We start from the raw sequence: 19,796 nt of genomic DNA, 5'->3' as shown, positions 1-19,796 counted from the left end.
GTTTTTGGGATAAATATCCACGAGATGGCCAACAATATGTTCCTATTTGAGTTCCCCAACAGGAACATGGCTGAACAAGTCATTCAGAAAGAATGGAGGTGGAAGGAGACTAAATTGAAGCTCCAGTGGTGGAACCCAACAGTTGGATGCGCACCATCGAATCGAGTCCCAAAAACCACATGGATCAGAGCACTTGGGGTACCTCTCCATCTATGGTCCCAAAGGGTTTTCACTGAAATTGGGAATAACTGCGGTGGATGGGTCTCTACTGAAGAAGAGACTAATCTGAAAAATCATATGAAGTGGGCAAGAATTCAAATTTCAGGTGACGGTCAGAATTGTCCTAGTGAAGTTACTATAGAAAGAGATGGCATTAAATTCTATATTCCGATATGGGTGGAGTAGAGTGTTCGATTTGAAATTGCTTCGCCGGCGAATGGAAAGAGGTTGCTGGAATCCGACAAGCCCATCGAAGGAACCAGTGGTCTGAAGGAGGACTCGGACCAGCAGCTAAAAGCAAAGTCCAATTCAGAAAAAGGACAGAAGAGCAGGCCTATCACTGCTGATACACAGTGGGATCACATGGGGTGTGCAGATACAGCTGGAATATTTTTAAATAAAGGTCTGGGGCCACATGACAGGGAGAGAGCCTTTCCTTCACACCCTCCTTATTATTATTTGGGCCACCACACTAGGCCCAAAAATAAGAAGTGGTCTGGGCTTGATGGTGCATCACATGTTATTTTTAATGACATTAATGGGCTGCAGACTGAAAACAAGTTCGATCCCTTATCTATAGAATCTACAATTTCCCAGTCGATTTCTTCAGAACCAGTAGCACCGACACTTAAAGCTATTTCAATTCATGAAGAAATAGTAAGCTATGGGGAAAAGACTCAGACACAGGCGTAGAAGACTTGCAGATGAAGAAAACTATTGAGAACATGGTGGTGAACCTTATTGCAGATAATTCTGAGATAGACAAGCAAGCACCAAAAGAGCAACTTGCCACAGTGATCAGGCAAGGTAATTCAGAAATTGAAGAATGGGTATTAGAAGATGCAGAACCTATTCAACAAGACATGAGTTTAATGTTGCATAAGGAGGAGATGAATACTACATGGGTGAAGCAAAACATGATTAAACTGGGGAAAATTTTTGGGATTGATTTCAAGGGGCATGAGGAGGAAGCAGTGGAACTACTGATGCAAATAGACAGCAGTAGACAGGCCAGAAAATTGGAGGCAGTGTCTGTGGCAAAGAGGACTAGATACAAGGGGACTCAGGAGCTCAAGGGACTTATTTCTTTTGATGTAAAGTACAAGAATGATGGGAAGAGAGATAAGGGGGAAGGAGGAAGCCGATCTAAATGAAGTTAAACCTGGTGTCATGGAATGTAAGGGGGCTGAACAATAGGGACAAGAGAAGAGTTGTGAAGAGCCTTATACAAGACTGGCATGCTGATATCATATGTTTACAAGAATCTAAACTGGAAGGGGAGGTTAAAGAGATTATCAAAGATCTTTGGGGAGGTAGATGGGTAAAATTTGCTTGTCTAGAGGCTAGTGGCACTAGAGGGGGAATTTTAATGTTATGGGACAGTAGAGTGTGGAAAGGGGAGACTTTGGAGATTGGTGCATATACTTTATCTTGCAAGTTTGTGGCACTCCTTCAAGATTTTGAATGTTATATAACTGGAGTATATGCGCCAAACAGTAGAGCAGAGAGGGAACATGTGTGGGATGAAATTGGGGCAGTTCGGGGTCTAATGGAGGGGCCTTGGGCTGTTTGTGGTGATTTTAATGTTACAAGATTTCCTTCTGAAAAAATGAATTGCAGAAGAAGAACCCCTGCCATGGAAGAATTCTCAGATTTTATAGAAGATATGGAATTGGTAGATCCCCAGCTGGAAGGATGGTGTTACACATGGTATAAGGGTGACAATTGTAGAATAGCATCCAGAATTGATAGGGTGTTAATTTCTAAAGAATGGGATGACAAGTTCAGAAATATCAAGCAGTCACTGTTGCAAAGACTGGAATCTGATCACTTTCCAGTCTCACTTCAGTGTGGAGTGTGGGGATACAACAAGTCTTACTTCAAATTTGAAAACTGGTGGTTGAACACTGAAGGGTTTGTGGAAAGAATCAGGGATTGGTGGAATTCTTTTGTCTTCGAAGGCAAACCTGATTACATTATGGCTTGCAAGTTCAAAGCTTTAAAAGCCAAGCTGAAAGAATGGAGTAGAACAAGCCAGGGAAACTTGGGATCACAAAAAACACATATTTTGAGTCAACTAGCAACTCTAGATGTTGTCCTGGAGAATAGGGTGTTGACAGAAGATGAATCAATACTGAAAGCATCGCTGTTGATGGATTATGAGGAGTATTTAAAAAATGAGGAAATAGCTTGGAGGCAAAGATCAAGGGCTCTTTGGCTCAAAGAAGGGGATAGGAACACCAGCTTCTTTCATAAGGTGGCCAATGCACATAAGAGAAGTAACAACATTGATCAATTGATGATTCAAGAAGAAACTGTGGAGGATCCAGAAAGAATTAAAGGGGAAATTATTGATTTCTATGAGAGGTTGTACACTGAATCAATTGGTTGGAGATCTTCATACAATCCTTTCAACTGTCCAGTGATCAATGAGGAAGAAAAAGTTGCTTTACAGGGAGAATTTGATGAACAGGAGGTGTTTTCATGTCTGAAAATGTGTGCCATGGACAAAGCTCCTGGCCCTGATGGGTACACAATGGGCTTTTTGATCAAATGTTGGGAAATTCTGAAGCTAGATATCATGGCCACTTTTAACAACTTTCACTCTCAGGGAGTTTTTGAGAAAAGCTACAATGCAACTTACATAGCCCTAATTCCAAAAAAAACAGGTGCCAAGGAGTTGAGAGATTTCAGACCCATCAGTCTTATAGGTAGTGTCTATAAACTAATTTCTAAGGTGTTAACAGAAAGATTGAAAAGAGTTATAGGCAAGCTGGTGGATGTTCAACAAATGGCATTCATTAAAGATAGACAAATAATGGATGCAATTCTAATTGCCAATGAAGCAGTGGACTCAAGAATCAAACAAGGCAAGCCAGGAATCTTATGCAAATTAGACATTGAAAAGGCATATGATCATGTCAACTGGGAATTTTTGCTGAAGGTGCTCGAATGTATGGGTTTTGGAGAAAAATGGATCAAGTGGATTAGATTCTGCATTTCAACTGTCAGATTCTCAGTTCTTATCAATGGCTCTCCTAAAGGTTTTCCCTGCACATAGAGGGTTGAGACAGGGGGATCCTTTGTCTCTTTTTTTGTTTATACTGGTTGTGGAGGGCTTGAATAACATGATAAAAGTGGCAAGAACAAATGACTGGATCAAAGGTTTTGAGGTTGCCACAAGTGCAAATGTAAATGCCAACATGGAAATCACTCATCTACAGTATGCAGATGACACCCTGATCTTTTGTGATGCTGAAGAAGAGCAACTGAGGATTTTGAGAGTAATTCTGGTACTGTTTTGAAGGGATTTCTGGGTTACACATTAATTGGAGAAAGAGTCACATATATCCAATTAATGATGTGAATAATATGGAGGAATTGACCAGGATTTTAGGTGGAGAAGTAGGGGAACTGCCAACTACTTACTTGGGCATGCCTTTAGGAGCCAAATCAAAGTCCTTGAATATCTGGAACCCTGTGATTGAAAAATGTGAGAAAAAGCTATCCAGGTGGAAGTCACAATATGTATCTCTAGGGGGCAGAGTCACACTTATAAATTCAGTTCTGGATGCACTCCCTACCTATATGATGTCTGTTTTTCCCATCCCTGTTGGAGTGATTGAAAGACTAGACAAGATCAGGAGGGACTTTCTCTGGAAGGGTGATCAAGATAAAAAGGTTTTCCATTTAGTCAAGTGGGCTAATGTTCTACTGGGGAAGAAGCAGGGAGGACTAGGTATCAGGAATTTAAAGCTGCAGAGCAAAGCTTTAAGACTTAAATGGTTATGGAGGTACTCACATACACCTCAACCATACTGGGGAAGAATGATCAAAGCAAAATATGGGGAAGAAAATAAGTGGATGACCAAGGAGGTGCACACCCCTTATGGTGTCGGTTTGTGGAGATCCATCAGAGCTCTTTGGCCTTTCCTGTGGAACCATTCCACCATTAAGGTGAGTAATGGCCACAAAACTTCTTTTGGGAGGACAAATGGTTGGGAAACACTAGTCTAAAGGAATTATTTCCTGTCATTCATGGGCTGGCAGTAAATCAACACAAGAAAGTAGCTGAGGTATGGGACAATCATGGATGGAACCTTCAGTTCAGGAGAAACTTCAATGACTGGGAAATCAACACACTGACAGAGTTTTTCAGGCTACTAGAAGAGTTTAAAGGCATACAAGAAGGTGCAGATAAATTGAGGTGGAAAGAAGACAGCAAAGGCATTTACAAAGTGAGCACAGCATACAAATTTTTGAACCAGAGTAACCAGCAGGTGCAACTTTGGCCTTGGAAGCACATTTGGAAAGTGAAGGTACCATTTAAAGTTGCATGTTTCACATGGTTGTTGGCAAGGGAAGCAGTACTGACTCAAGAAAACCTAAAAAAGAGAAAATTCTCTCTTTGTTCCAGATGTTACTTATGTGGTGAAGAGGGTGAGACAGTCAACCATCTATTTTTACATTGTCGGATCACAATACAGCTTTGGAGGATCTTTGTGAATCTCGGGGGCATTGTCTGGGTAATGCCAAATAGGATTACTAATCTACTCCATATTTGGGAGGAGGCAGGAATAGAAGCCTCAGACAGAGATAGATGGAGGATTGTCCCAGCTTGCATTTGGTGGACAATATGGAAAGAGAGAAATTCACGGTGCTTTGAAGACAGTAGTAGTGATGTACAAAAGATCAAGCTAAATTGTGTCAAACTTTTTTGTTTTTGGTGCAAGCAGATTTACTTTGAGGAGACTGATTCCATAACTGAAATCCTAGGCTCTTGTTAGATTTTCAGAGTTTTGGATCAGCTTTCTCACTTTTGCTGTAAATATGGTTCCAGTGCAATCTATGCACTGATCAAGTCAATACATACCAATGTTACATTTTCAAAAAAAAAAAAATTTAGTTAAGCCTTAATGTGGATGTTGGCCCCAAGTATTTAGAGGACAATACCATGGACCACCTCGTTCAACATTATCAGACCAATTATTGTTCTATCGCAAATTAAACTTAAGTACAAATTGGTTCAAACCCTCCACGCATGGCTAATGACGATTACATATAAAAGTATGTAATGATGCATCAACGTATACATACAAATCATCCAAAAGAAATCCAATGACCCAAAGCTTAGTAGCAGCTGTTCCTTTTTGTTTTTTTAATTTTTATTAATTTCTTAACTACATGTCTTTAATGGATAGCCTAGATAAACTACGAAACAAAGCAGCAATTGTTATACTAGTTAATTCTTCACCTAAATCTCAATCTTTATCAACATTCATCTTTTGTACTAATTCTTTTTTTTTCTTAAACAAAAACACGTTACGTCCTTAAATCATTTCATAGTTAACAAATGTGCGTCAACTAAACCAATACAAGTACCTCTTATGTTTTTTAAGAAACAAAAACAAAAAAAACCAATTAAAGTAATTATTCGGTCGACTAGCGAATTCAAAACAAATTTAGTCCCAAATCCTATTATACCCTCTTTTGCCATTAATGACACATTTGAAAATAAAAACTTCATCATCACCCCCACAGTAATAAACGTGGAAAAAATTAATATATCAACACAACAATTACCTCATAATTTCAATATACAAAAAAATGCCAAACACATTACATAAATTATATGAAGCAATTGAGAGATTTTAGAGTTAACGATGTAAAGGTGGATTTCAACACTCGGTTGCAAACCAACATGCATATTCACGTACAAAGAAATAACTTCATGTGTATATATTTAATAAAGGAGTTGTTGAACAAATGAGAATGAGATTGAAATTGAACCTCAAATGTCTCTGCAAATCAAAACAGCGATCTTAGATGACTAAACGAAGCTTGAGCGTTGAAATCAGCAGAAACCTCAAACGATAACCTCGTACTCGAATAAAACCTTTTCGAAACACCTAAATTGCTCTAAGTATTTTTCCTCTCTATATTTTTTTTCTCACTGTTTTGCTCTATTTTTTACTGTTTTCTCTCAGTATCCGTTTTGCTCACAGCTTTTTTTTTTCTCTGTTTATTTTTTTTACTTTCCCTCCATATATTTTTGACGTTCTTCTGTCCCTGCAGCGTATGTGTATTGTGTATGTTATATAGGGTATGTATGTGTAGTGTCGTGCATATTGAGGAGATTGTGAGGGAGTGGGACTTTTAATAGATAACTTTGGTTTGAGAGTTTTAAGGGAGAGGGGCTTAGGGGGATTGGCTTGGGTGAGAGATCGTGAGGGTTAGGGATGGAAGGAGTTAGGATTAGTTGCAGGTTAATATATTTAGGCTAGTTTCATTTTTCTTTTGGTTATTTTAAATCTTTTTGTGTTTTTTTTATAATATATATAAAAAAGAACTTTAAATAACTAAACTAAGATAAAATTAAGCTAAGAAAAATAGAAAATCACTAGCTTATTTATTAAAACATAAATTCGAAGAAAAATATATTTTTTTGTAAATTTTCTATTCTTTTGAAAAATGAGGGCAAAACTTACCCTAAAATGTGACTCTATTTTTTGTAGCTTTCAAATTTTAAAAGTAAGACTTACTAAAAAAATAAAAATAAAAATATTTAATTAAACCTAAAAGAAATATTTAAACGCTAAAAATGATGTAAAAAATTTATGTTTGGTCAAAAATTAGGTGTTTACAAGTACATGATAGGTTTTCTGGTGGTTTGGTAGTTTATTGTATAATTTTGTACTTGCATGTTCCTAATTTGGCTATTATGCTGATTTTCAGCAAGTTCGGGTTCATAGCAATTTTGGGTTTCTTCCAATTTTTTAATTTTATGAAGAAAAAGAAAGGGCAACACCAGTTTAAGAAATTGGATTTTTTTCCTTTGTTCAAGATTTTTCTGAATATGTTGATATTAAAACTTTTCTTGCTTTAATAAAATGGTACTCCTTTTAAATTCAATCTGTTAGTTTGATGTCATTAGCTTATACTCCAATTTTTTTTTGACTAAATTAACTGATTGTGATAAAAAAAAATGTTTGTTTTCCTTATTGAGTACATTATTCCACTACTTTTGATGGGTATATGATAGGTTTCCTGGCGGTTTGGTAGTTTATTGTAGAATTTTGTACTTGCATGTTCCTAATTTGGCTGGGTTTACTCGTGGATGTTTGAAAATTGGTTTTTCCCCTTCCGATTTTGCTTGCCTTTTCCCCCCGGATTCTATTTGCTTATTTTTGGTGAGTCCTTCTCCACTTCTTATTTGTTTGTTTCACTGATCTGCTGATAATGAAAATTAGGTGAACTTTCCTTAGGTGTCTTCCAGTTACAAAAAGGAAAACCCTAGACATCAATATAGTGTTTAGTTAGATTCTTAATGTCTATATGATTTTCAAAGTTATGTGATTGCACAATCGAATGGATAAATTAGTGGGAAGATACAAAATAGCTTAAAGTTGAACTTCTCTAGATTGATCTGCAGAGATTGATAATGAGTCAAAGGATGCAGAGATTGATGCTGGGGCAAAGGATACTCAAGAATAACATAAAATAAGTCTTTGTAAGCATCAAACATAAGCGTTATTGTACTAGCTTTTCCGTAGTAAGTACCCCTTTTTTTTCCCCGGTCCATCTTTCATTAGCATAAACATCATTGATTTGAGCTTTCTAACAACTGTATTTGCTACTGTAAACACAATCGACCAACCCTGTACGGCTACATAACAAGCAATTGAAAATTAATATATTCATATACCAAACCAAACCAAGTCTAGAATCGTAATGATGACTCATAACAAAAGCTATAACGACTTATAATGATGTATGCTTCACATTTTGTCCGAGTATAATTTGCTAAAATAATATATGGTCTTTTTCCTCCTCTTCACTGCAAGTAAATAAGGCTAGCTGCTGTTTCAATATGTCAACCAACCTACTTGAGAATTGAGATGGATTATACGAAATTGTGCAGTTTTAGTGGTCTTGGATCAGTTGGTTCGCATGAAAAATAAATATAAGAAGATGAGGAAAGAAGATAATAATAACTAATCGCTGGTGGAAGCTGCCAAAGATTCTTGCTAGATCACATAAACTCTTAGGACTAATTTACTTGATGGAAATAGATAATTAGTTCATAACTATGTTCTAGATGAAATGATGGATACAAAAAAAATATTGGTAGATGAAAAGATACGTACACATTCAGAATAAGGTTCTGGAGTGATGTTAGAATCCTTTTTAAGCCGAAGTTGGATAGCTAAAGATGCTTTATGTTCTTCTACCAGAGTGGTAGTATATATAGATGTAAGATACCTCCAATATTTCTGAAAGTTTCCTTTTTTTTTTTTTTCCTACCTAGGACTTCTTACTTTATCACACTGAAAATAAGAACTCTATTTGGTATAGACATGCGATATTAATTATTTGTATAACTTTTCCTGACAGTACTATTGTAAAGTTATATATTTTGGCATACACATGGCATCAAGATTAAACATCGATTGAATAACAACCAACACGCCAGATTGGACTTCCAAAGTCTAAATCGTGGACATGAGCCGTGAGCTAAGAAGAAAATCAGATCCCAAAATTTGATTTTGGAAGATAAAGAGGTAATTTTATCTACAACATTATCATTTAATTTGATTTATATGGAATTATAATTTGCTTTATATGAAAGAATAATTTACCTGCATCTGAGACACATACTGAACTCTACATGAGAAGCAAATTAGGGTCGTTTTGTATGGTGATGATAGTGGGCATTATGCAGAGAAGCTTCAAATCTCGGAGACATATCTGATTTCCGCCGCAAGAGTTCGGTTTCGTCCAATTTATACGGCAAACCAATATACAAGTTTTATTGGGTACTCAACAAAGAAACTATAGTTGAACATATCAAGCCAACTGACGAGCATGAGAAACCACTCCCACCATCAACTAAGCTGAATATCACAACTTTTGACCGTATCGCTCATATGACTCCTCATTCTTCTATATAAATAGTTATACCACTCCTATCAATTACTAGCATGCTTAATTATGTATGCTTATACATGTACGCACTCATTATATTCCCTTATATCTTACTAGCAGACATACTAGGAGTCGTCCTATGTTGTGGCCCTCCAAAATATGCAGGTCGCAATCAAAACAGATGCCGAGAGATTATTGTTGTTGACAATCAGTAAATACAACATTCATTTCAAATTATATGACCTTATTTTCCTTTGGAAATATATGCATATCCTTACGATAGATGCTCAAAAAATTAGTATTATATTCCTCGCACTCTCAGGAAAAAATAGTTTCTACTCACTTTATGGGAGGACTTCGGAGAAATTGATGGAATTGAGCTCCAAGCTAAAATGGGAAAGGATGAAAAGTTCCCTTTAATCCTTGGAAGGAGTATAGGGATATCTTCTTATCAGGGTATGCACATATTAAAATATTTTACTTACATATTTTTATTTAATACCACATTACACATACATTGTGCTATACAGATTTATCGCTGCAAACTAGATTCAACTCAACAATACACATACATCCTGCTTAACCACAGGCGTTGGAGCTCATCAACTGGTACCAACTTTTTAACTTGCCCTTGAACAGCATATTGAATACTTTATTTGGTGTGACAATAGGGCAAAAACAAACAAACACATGCTTTCAAGTTATGCAACAGCTAGCTTCTCTGCGACATCAACGTCTCTCGCAGTAACTCCTACTCAGCGGCAAGTTATCCCCATTGCGGAAATTTCAACACAAACTTCTGTAAGTGTTTCACTTATCTAGATGTGAATACGTTTATTCATGAAACAAAGTAATATACATGTGTGTTTCATCTTCCTTGAGCAGAAATGTTTATTTCCAATGAGTTGCAGAAATTTTGTGTGCTTGAATGTTCAGGATGCAAACAAAAAAAGCGCACGAAAGAAAGAAAAGAATTTGAATGCACAAAGTGTAATCGACAGACAACATTAGTGCCTCGGTTTTACATTTTCACCATACATATAAATTTATCTCCATAAAATATAGCATGTGAGTACAAATAATAAACTCAATATGGTTCCAGGTGTACCTTCCAAATTGATCTTATTGATGGCAGTGGGCCGATTACGGCAGCAATTTCTGGAGATATACCTGAGAAAATGCTCTCCATGACAGCAGAACATATATTTAAAACAACTTTGGTCAAGGTTGCCCCTTATTTATATGTAATAGTATACTTCATATATGTTTTTGGTTTGCTATTTCTGCAAAAATCAACCACATCTAAATCGTTTTAGTATGCAAAACACTATCTATATAAGCGTTCACATCAGCTTCATGCTTATTAGATATTTTATTAAATCTAAGAAATGACTCTTCCCGCTTGCAGAATCAACTCCTGCCCATTGACCATGTTCATAAGTTGTTGTTGGACAGACTGTTCCGAATTCAATTAAGAAAGTCATCCTGGAGAAGCTCGAATGACACTCAGACAACTGTATCAATTTTGTCCTACGTAGAAAGGGAACCAATCTTTCCACCTAGCATTAATCAGAGGAACACCAAAAAAATGAAGCCTCTAAGCACAAGTGAGGTAGACATTGAGGAAGCAGTTATTGCATCTGACTCTTCAAGCACAAGGCTGAAAAGTCAACCACCCACACCAGCAAAAAAGCTGTAAAAGGTCAGTCTACTCAAATACTTAGAGTTCAGTTTGATCAGACTGTTGAATTAACATGCTTGAGATATAATATAGATTAGATTTTCCTTTTGACTTTCTTTATGCCGTTTAATTGCAGGAAGTGTCGTCCTTATTTTTGTGACTTTTGCTTACTGGAAAAGAGATGTTTTTGGAATCAAATTTGTACAACTTTGCTCGGTAAGGAGGACTGATCATTGGGAACTAAGGAGGATGAAGTAACGAAGATGATTTGTAGGTAATTCAGCTTTTTTTGGTAGCCTCAACATTGCACATTCACACATAAGTAGATATGCAGCCTTTTATTAAATTTTTATGCTAAAACCAAAAAAGCCAAACGTCAAAATGCAAATGTGGATTAAGTTAAAAATTCAAGCTTGGAGAGTAGAATGGATGAATGCTTGAGTATATGTTTTAATTTTAAAGCTAACAAATATATGTTTAGTTGTGGTCTTTTCTTGAGATAGGACACAAAAATCCAAAAGATAGATTCTCACAAATCCTACCCTTCCCCTTTTCTATGATTATGTGCAACTTATCTTCCTGTTGTAAGGTGGTTTCTTACTTTCATCATTTCCAGTGCAATTTTTAATTTGGGTGGGGGTACCTTCAATTCGATTAGAATCTTCATCGTCTTAAACAAGATCATTTTACAAGACTAAATGAGGGATGGGTTGACGTACCAGTGGCGGACCTAGAATTTTTACCAAGTGGGTTCAATATATAAGAAATATATAAATAACACTGTATATACACATATATTTTTTAAAAACAGATTAAATATACATGTATATACAGTCTTATTTTTCAACGAAGTGGGTTCATATGAACCCACTTGAAACCACATAGGACCGCCCCTGTGACGTACACGACCGTAACTATTTGATGGTTGAGTAGGCTTAGAATGTTGTTTTAGACAGAGAGATAGGCCAATAAATTTCTTTACAATAAGGCTCTCTTGTCACGTTCATAATAGGGTTCAGGTATGTTGTCTTGAAATGAAGGTTGTGAGTCGTAGCTTGATACGCTCAAATTTACACTTTTAATAGCGTAAAGCGGACGATGTCAAATATAGTAACCCAACGAGGTTGGGGTCGAATCCCACAAAGAATATGGTGCGAAAAGTTTACTAAACAAGTATTATACTAATCTTGCGGTCCTGGTGTGTCACGACCCGACTAGGGGGGGGGCGCGACGCACCGGTTATCCCACCCGGTACACTTATCATATAACCACGACACATAGAAGCCACGGTCGTTTCGTACGCATTACAATTATACACCGTAATAGTCCCGTTTGACAACGGTCATCATATATCATATCACGGGCATCCGTGCCACACAACGTACATGGGCCGACGAGGCCGAAAATGATATAAAAAAATATAGGCGACAAGGCCGGACATGTACTATCCACGTACACGTGACTACGAGCCTCAAGCAAGTATGACATATCATATGAGCGGGACGGACCCCGTATGCCCATAATTATGTACACAAAAGAATAAGTACCCAAAAGCTATGGCTCCGAATGAGATGGAGCCGTGCTTCAGAAAATCTCTGATTAAGCGGTATGAATCCAATCATCCCCCCGCACTGCGGTACGTACGCGTCGTCACAAACAAAAAGGACGTCGATACGAAGAATGTGCGAGTATGTAAAGCATGATCAATCATCAATATAGCAACATAATAGGCAACGTACGAAATAGCGTATGAGGGGAGACAATAACATCATCGTCCCTATCACTTACCCGTACACATCGTCTTCCGTATCACATAATAAGTAACTTGTACCCGCGCGAAATGTTCTCGCATACATGCACCCATCTACATTCCTTTACAAAGTTTTGCACATTCGCATTCGCATCACACACACATAGTCATATCATACACATCGCATTTACATAGCCCTTACTTGGCACTTACATAGCCTTAACATATTCGTACTCTAATTGATGTCATATGCGTAACCTAGCTCATTCGTACTCATGTAGATGTTATACATTATCACTTATTCTTACTCATATAGGTATCATATATATAGCTTTTATATAGCGTGCCCGACCATGAAGGTTCGGTGTTTCACATCTACTTGGCCAACCAAGGCTCAAGGGAGTATCTACACTGGCCTACCGGGCTTCGGTTGTATCTACCCGGCCTTACCAAGGCTTCGGGGTTGTCCGTACCATCTGCAGAGTGTGCGCGCGTTTCGTAGTCGTATATATGCTTTATATACATATACATATACACATATTATTATACGTATGCTCTTATACACATATTCCTACCCGCACCACGAGCTCGGACTCATTATAGCCCTTCGTAGGCACCCATACATATAATAGCTCGTAAGCATCTTTAGCATCATTTTACTCTTGTCACCATACTAACATCATCACTATCGTTACCTCTACATTATAGACTTACTAGTCGTATGAAGAACTTTGGTCAAGTAGTAGTACACAGCATGGCTTGTGAGCTTATGAGCTCGAGTGTCAACCAAGTAGGCACAACATACTCGTACAGAGGAATTAGGAATTTGGCCAAGAATCATGCCTTATGAAGAAGGGTTAGCCTTACATACCTTTTTGTCGCACTATTCTATGCTCGTACGACTCCTTCCGATGATAGCGTTTAAACCTTCATTAATATCATAACAATAGCCATTAGTCATTCACACTATTCACATTATCTAGATTTTTCTCAATTGCCTCTAATTTACCCATAATCATGGTCATAATGCCCAACTTCATCCATTCGTCTAAAGTGTCTAGTTCATGTTCTTAACACCATTTATAACACATTTATATCACAACCCAACAACATTCATGATCCAATTCCAACTATGCCTCAAAAACGTCACTATTCATCATTCACAACCCATTTTGCTATTCTCCTATAAAGACCAAGTATTTCAACTCCCAAGTACCTTAAACAACACATAAATATCATGAATCTTACCTTAGATGCTTTAGGAATAAGCCTTGGTTGCTAATACTCCTCCTCGAGCAAAACCACTAGTTTTTCTCCATTTGGATTTCTTGGCTAGGATGACCTTTGATGATTTCCTTACTCTTGATCCACTTATTTAGTGTTGTTGATCCTCAATTATCCTTGAGAACTTGTGTAATAAATGTAGAGAGAGGTTCTAGAGAGAAGTAGTGAAATGATGAAATGAAATAAACAAGTCTTGGTCCTTATATTTAATGACTTGAAAAAAAAAAATCTGTGCTGGGGTGCACAGTGGTCGTCCATGGAGGTTTACGGTCCGTACTCCACTTTACGGACCGTCCCTCGCGGTCGTCTTTAAGCTTAAGTGAAACAGAAACCTTGGCAACATGCGTGGTGATTTACGGCCATGGTTTACGGGCGTAAATCACTTCACGGTCCGTTCTCCGGTCGTATTTAACCATTTCTCGGTTTGCGGAAAAGTTGAAGTTTTGCATAGCCGGTTTACGACCTCCTTTACGGACCGTATACCCGATTTACGGTCCGTATTTGCACTTTTACGACCACCGGCGGTTCAAATCCGCAACTTTTCGTATTTCTAAGATTTTTCGTTCTAATCGTCCTCACCCATTTTCATGCATTACTAGCTCATTTACTTACATTGCCCATGAAACATTATACACTCGCACTCCTCGCACTCATCACTAGCTCGTCCGCTTGCGTACCAACGGAAAATTTTCCGAGGTGTAACATGGTGTATTCCAGAAAAAGGATTTTATAGTTGTTTTGGTTTGTGGACTAATTTAAAGTGACTAGAAATTTATAATTGTAAATATATGGGTAAAAAGAACCAAGGTTGTGTCCCTGTCAGATATAGTGTATGATCATAGGTATCGATCTTGATATACTTCTAATGAATCATTTGTATGGATGCACTTAACCACTACGCGAATCTAGACTATTTCCCAATAAGAAAAGATTATTTCTTTCTATGCTTTTTCCAAAGATAAGAAAGTATGCATGAAGAACGACTTATTATGCCAAGTAAATTCCTCTTATTCCTAAGTGAATTTATTAAACAAGGTTTAAAGCCTTGAGTTCTTGTGATTTGTTCTTACCTAACCCTAGTTATCTTCCCAAATAAACTAAAGTTTATGGCATAGCTAATGTTTGCAACCACTAACCATATGATGAAAGCGAAGAACAAATAAACCCTAACAATTCATTATGTGTATATCAATTACGATCCCCAATCACAAAACACTCATCCTTGGGTTCACAACCTTAGTAAAGGTGTTTAGCTACTCATGGCAACAAGAAAACAATAAAAGGCGAAGATTGCATAATTGAATTTTTTGTATTGAACTTACGAATAAAACTTGAAAGTAATGAATGTAATTGTCTGGAAAATCTTCAAAACTAATAACAACTCAAAAGTAATTACTACAAGTCTAAAACTCCAGGTGTCTGAAAAATAAAACCTAAACAGGTATTTATACAAATTAAACTCAGAATAATCAATTCCAGTCCTGTTCCATCTCGGCTTGCACTTTGACGGGTCGTCGTTGCACTTCGACGGTCGTCGACATGTTCGATGAGCATGACGACGATCTGATGACATATTTTCACTTTGCAGGAATTCCATCATCGAAGCACTTCGACGGCCGTCGATCATGTCGACGGTGCAAATCAACGGTCTGATGACTTTGTCACTTTGCAGGAACTTATCGATGAGGCAACTCGACGGACCGTCGAGCATGTTGACGGTCCGTCCTTAATGCATATCACAACAGATCACTTGTTTTACTTATTTTTCGCTTTTCGGGCATTCTAACTTGGAAATACCTGCACAACACACAAAACACATCAAGCTAACACAAGCTTGCTCGAAAACAAGTAAAACTTAGAGTTAAAAAGCATTAGATGTGTCATAATTTCACGGCACATCATAGCTCTCATATATTCTGTTGTACTTTTTCTATTTTCGGGAAAGCTCTCATATATGAGTAACTGTATTTGGGAGATGGTTAAAACTATATCGGAAAGTTGAGATGTTAAATATATCAAGACACATGGCTGCTTAAATGCCTTTTGTTCCTTTCTGCTCTAATGCCAATTAAAATAAGTGGATTAGGAGCATAAGGGAATATAATGATTTCCTTAGCAAGGCCTTGCTGTTTGAAATAGGTCCACTGTATTTGGTTAATGCAAACATTGAAGAAAAGTACACTTTTACATATTCTTATGGTTCATCACTTTGTATTGTACATGATTAAAAATTGTCATACTTACCTATTTCCCTATAGGCACATGTTCTGCCCTGCGTTAAACATGTGTACTATTTTTTGAAAACAAATCACATGTATCTTTAGATTTTCTAAGAATACAGGTTGCTTTTAGGCAAATGACTTACCCTGTTTCAATTGGGAATATAGCTGCTGGATATATTGGGCAGAGCTAAAATTATCGTGTTTAATGTCCTTGTGTATTTGAATGAAAGTACAAGCTTAATTAAGTGAATTTCGGGTGTGGGGAGTTTTGATTTGATTGAGGATTAAATGGAAGTGTGCAAAAGCTAGAAAGGAACATTGTGTGAAATTAGGTGAAGAGTATTGGCTCTGAATAAAATACTACACAATGTATTGACCTTTTCATTTTCACCCCAGCATAAATGGATTTTGGTTAACGCACTTTCACTACTTTTTTTATTTTTTCCCATTAGCAGTTGTCCGGAAATCTAAAATTAAACTATATGGGGGTCTATTTGTTAAAATTTCGCCTAGGTGCTCGAAAAGTGTACTTTTATTGAAATACAACTGTCAATATGCTGAAAGAAACAATTTCATTTTCTTAGATGGAAGATAAGCTTCTGTCCTGCATCATAAAGTGTAGACCGAAAATACCATCATAGCTAAAGGTTTTCCCGAATTTCACATGAAATTTTCTATCTGGCACCATTGAAAAAAGTTTAATCTTCAAACAAGAATTTGAAATAATAAGAAATAACCAAGTACTTTGTTAATTTTGAATATGAATTATATGTCCTCGCATCTTCATTATTTGGATGTTGGTTAGAAAGTTTAGATAATTAAGCAGTCACTGTCTACTTTTTTTTTTTTCGTATCCTGAGTTGTCTCCTACTCTGCAGGCTGAATCCTCAAAGGATAGGTGGTGACTTCAAGCAAGAAGTTTAGGAGGCATTGAAATTCTTACTTTTCTATCTTAGTGCCTGAATTGTGAATGTACTCTACTTGTATTTATAATCCTTCTCATTATCAGAACCAGAGGTTATTTTTGTAGGTTCACATAGGCTGAGATCTCTATTTATGCATTCCTCTCAATTTCAACTTCCTTAGTCGATGATTAGTGTTTTACCTTTTTCTCCAGGTACTTCAAAATACCTCCCTGCTATGTGGTTTCTGCAATAGCAAAGGTTGGCTACTAAGATTAGGGGATTCTAGCTCCTGCTCATATGCAATGATAAATGAAGATGTTATCTGAATATAGTTATGCTAAACAATGTACTTATCTTTTCTTATGGTATCCGATTTTCATCTATAACAAATCATGGCTTCCTGGTAATGTCCATTGCATAAGTGTGAAGGTTGTTGCTACCATTTTTGGTTTTTCCCAAATTAACTATCACTACTTTGCTACCTAACGAGTCGATAAATATTGAATCATCCACTGACCATCAACTGCTACATTAACAGCAATCAGTAGCACCAGTGCCTGTAATGCAAATTGTAAAGAGCATTTCCAAAATTTAGACCTATATATATATATATATATATATTAATTTCTATCTTCAACAGCAACCTGGGTAGCAACTTAGTTATGGTACCAATTTACCTACCGACACTAACTATACGTAAAATTGATGCTTAAGAGTGAGCACGGGCCTTGCCCATCCAGTATATATAAAGAGAGAGAAAGAGAGCAAGGGAATAAGAAAAACGTAAATAACATAATAAACTTTACTAAGTATATGTTTTTCTTGATCGTAGTTGTTAGTATCATCGACCGAGTAACTAAAGAAGAATGAGACTTGGGTTTGGACAAAACAATACCAAAAGGCATTTGAAGCCTTAAGGTAGTTGCGATTGAGGGGCCTGTCTTTGCGTTGCCTAGATTTTTCAAAATGTTAGAGATGCATAAAGATGCTTCAGATTTTCCTATTGGGGGTGTCTTGATCCAGGATAGACACCCATAACATTCGAGAACCACAAGTTGAACAACACATAGTGGCTTCATACTGCGCAAGAGATAGAGATCACTGTCATTGTACATTGACTTTACGTATGGCTACATTACTTGCTCGGTTCGGAGTTCGTGATCAAGTCCAATAATGTAGCTACTAGTTACTTTCAGACGCAGAAGTAGCTCGCACCGAAATGAGCTAGGTGATAGAATTATGTGTGGGAGTACAAGCCAGTCAGGGATAACCTTGTGGATGACATGTTATATCAGAAAATTGAGTTCTACTATCACTTCAACAAGTTGTAACATTTACGAGGCTATAAAGGAGGGCATGCAACATGATCCAACAACTAATCGACTTACAGAGTTAGCCACCCAAAGAAGGACGAGGTGCTTTTGGGTGGAAGATGGCTTTTCTCACCACAAGCTGGAGGATTTACGTGCACACCTTTGGAGATATTAGACCATCATGAAAGAGTCATGACACTATGTGGGCCAGTCATCTAGGACAATGTTGCACTAGGGCGATCGTTGAGTCGGTTTACTATTAACCGCATATGCGGGATGATATAATTAAAGTGCTACATACATACTTGTTTTGTGTGTCAATGGGACAAGGTTGAGTAGCAACAACTTGAAGGACTTTTGGGACCATTTCTAGTTGCAGACATCCATGGGAGAGCATGAGTGTGGACTTTATCACTTCATTTCTGAAGTCCGACGGTTATAGAATTATTTTGATGGTCGCGGACAAATTTTTCAAGTATGTTACTTTCATGCCCGTCTCGCTAGAGTGCACAGTTAAGGAAGCTGCAAGCTATGCTTTAAAAACATCGAGGAATTTTAGAGCTTGCTAAGGCATATCAGTAGTGACCGAGACGTCATTTTACTGAGAACTTTTGGAGAGAGTTGTCCAACATGCTTGGTATGGAGCTGCACTTTCTATTAACGTCCACCCACAAAAGGATGGATAGATATTGTGGGTCAATGTCTTGCCGGGGTGCTACTTGACGCATCATTTGAGTATGCAGACGAAGGATTGGGTACGACTCTTGAACATAGCCCAATTCTCTTATAACTTGCAGATGAGTGATTCCATGAGGTGGACAACCATTCGACCTAGCCACACCGCAACAACCACAAATTCCACATCCACTAACTGCAGCGTCCAGGAAAGAATTTAGGAGCACATCATACGACTAAAAGATGGTCAGAAGAGTAACTTAACACTGCTAAGTCTTACTTGGAGAAGGTAACTAGGCGGATGAACAAGTTTTTGGACCGTAAGCAACATCCACAAACTATAGATTTTGCCACATGTATGGATATGGTGAAGTTTATTACGAGATAGTTCAAGGCACCACGAGACATGCACTAAAATTGTTGATTTGCAAGTACGAGGAAAATTCAGGATCACTATCAAAGTGGGAAAGATATCATACAAGCTTGACATGACATCACACCTTAAGATCTACCATGTCTTTCATGCCAGCATACTTAAGTCGTACCACGAAGACATGGATGATCCGAGTAGGGCCCAATCAAGTTGCGCGCTTATTACCTGTTTACCCCGAAATTAGGTAATAAGTTGAATTTGTAAATGAGGCATAGGATATGTGGATACTTTAATCTATTTCGATTAATGAGGAATGTATATGCGGATTCGTTTATATTATGGATTTGAGCTAGATATATATATCTATATTTATATGCTATATCGAATATAATTGGATGAAGTTAAACTATGTACAAACCGACTAAAAATTAGAAAGAGAGGAGCGAGAG

General features: G+C 37.3%; 1 pseudogene; it reads left to right on the top strand.

The window, feature by feature from the left end:
• Positions 1-7,680: 7,680 nt before the first annotated feature.
• On the top strand, positions 7,681-17,393 carry LOC132052311 (uncharacterized; annotated as a pseudogene).
• Positions 17,394-19,796: the final 2,403 nt, after the last annotated feature.

This window comes from Lycium ferocissimum, chromosome 1 (assembly GCF_029784015.1).
Source record: "Lycium ferocissimum isolate CSIRO_LF1 chromosome 1, AGI_CSIRO_Lferr_CH_V1, whole genome shotgun sequence".
Classification (NCBI taxonomy): domain Eukaryota; kingdom Viridiplantae; phylum Streptophyta; class Magnoliopsida; order Solanales; family Solanaceae; genus Lycium; species Lycium ferocissimum.
The sequence above is the reverse complement of the archived record's forward strand: the minus strand, read 5'-3'. Positions and strand labels throughout refer to the sequence as shown.